This window comes from Solanum pennellii, chromosome 7 (genome assembly GCF_001406875.1).
Source record: "Solanum pennellii chromosome 7, SPENNV200".
Taxonomy (NCBI): Eukaryota; Viridiplantae; Streptophyta; class Magnoliopsida; order Solanales; family Solanaceae; genus Solanum; species Solanum pennellii.
In genome coordinates this window covers 26,311,229-26,312,676 of record NC_028643.1, presented here as the reverse complement: position 1 = coordinate 26,312,676, position 1,448 = coordinate 26,311,229, and positions in this window count along the sequence as shown.

Here is a 1,448-nt window from a genome sequence, read left to right as displayed (position 1 = left end):
ACGTTCTAATATATGGATATGCGTATTATTTTACATGATATGTATATGATGATCTTGCACATGATGATACTACATGATGATTGGTTTCACATTATGAATATGTGCTTGGTCTCTATTTCTAAAGGATGATGATATGTACTCTTTGATATGCTATGTGAAGTTGGATATTAGTCATGGCTCTTATTGGGTTTACTTGATTGGGTAAGGTTATGGGGATTTTGCTTGGTCATTGCACTTTTTGATAAAATGAGGGTTCATGGGTAATGGTCTTGCTTTGGTTCTGTTGTAACGGTCTCTTATCTATGCTCATTGTTACTATAAATTTATGATATATAGGTCTTGAATAAGTGTTCAATTATTTGATATGCATGTTGGTTTCACTAAACTTAGTATTGTTGGTGTTGTGATGTACTTGCTTTTGACTTAATGAATATGTCTTATTGATTGGTATGGTCTTCTTGAATGTGCATAAGGCTTTCTAAATGTAAAATAACATGTTTTAATTAAATAACCTTTTTTAGCATAATTTTATGATATGTGTTTATATGGTCTCATACTTAGTACAAGTGGTGTACTAACCCCATTTTCTCCTTTTTTCCACAGTATTTTAGGGTCCAGTCTTTTAAGGGCTTTTGAGACGATTTTGAAGGAAGACTTGGAATTATCTTTCATCCAAGTTGGGTAGGTCCTCACTTCCCGAGAGCAATGTCAATATCAAGCTTATGAAGTGTTCTAGTTTAAAGAATATTATGTTCTTTCCTATTTATTTGAATACTAAACATTGTATAGGTTATATGTGGCTTTATTACGTTGATGTATGGGCTAGGTCCAAATTGTTATACTCTTGCGGAATAGGAAGCGACTTTTCTTGAAAGAGCAGAGGGATAGTCTTTGGCCCACATAAAATTAGATGGTTATGATATGAGAAATCCATTTAATACTATGTTATATGTTATATATCTATGTGAAATAAATGTAGAAGACTGTATAATCTTCCTATACGAAGGGTCTATGTGTACTCGCTATGAATATCATTTGTCTGCGGAGGTCTATGTAAACCTCATCGTAAAAGTAATGAAAAGTTTTAAATTTTCCACATTTTTGACCTATGAATGTAATTATGTAAGTTATGAGGCTAGTCTTAGTCCTCAAAGAGGATCAAGACACCAATTACGTCTAAGGGGTTCTCCCCGGATGCGACAAGGGTCTTGTCCCGACGTCAATCTAAGTTGTTAGAGGCTTCATAGACACTTAATTTATATTAGTTCTTCATAATTTATATTAGCATTTTGATGTTTGAGACTTGAGAGCCATTTAGGCTAGTGAATGTTCTTTATACATTCTAAGTACTTATAGAGATTTACTATTTCCTTTTAAAAGTATTATTATCATGATTAAGTCATCAAATATATATATATATATATATATATATATATATATATATATAT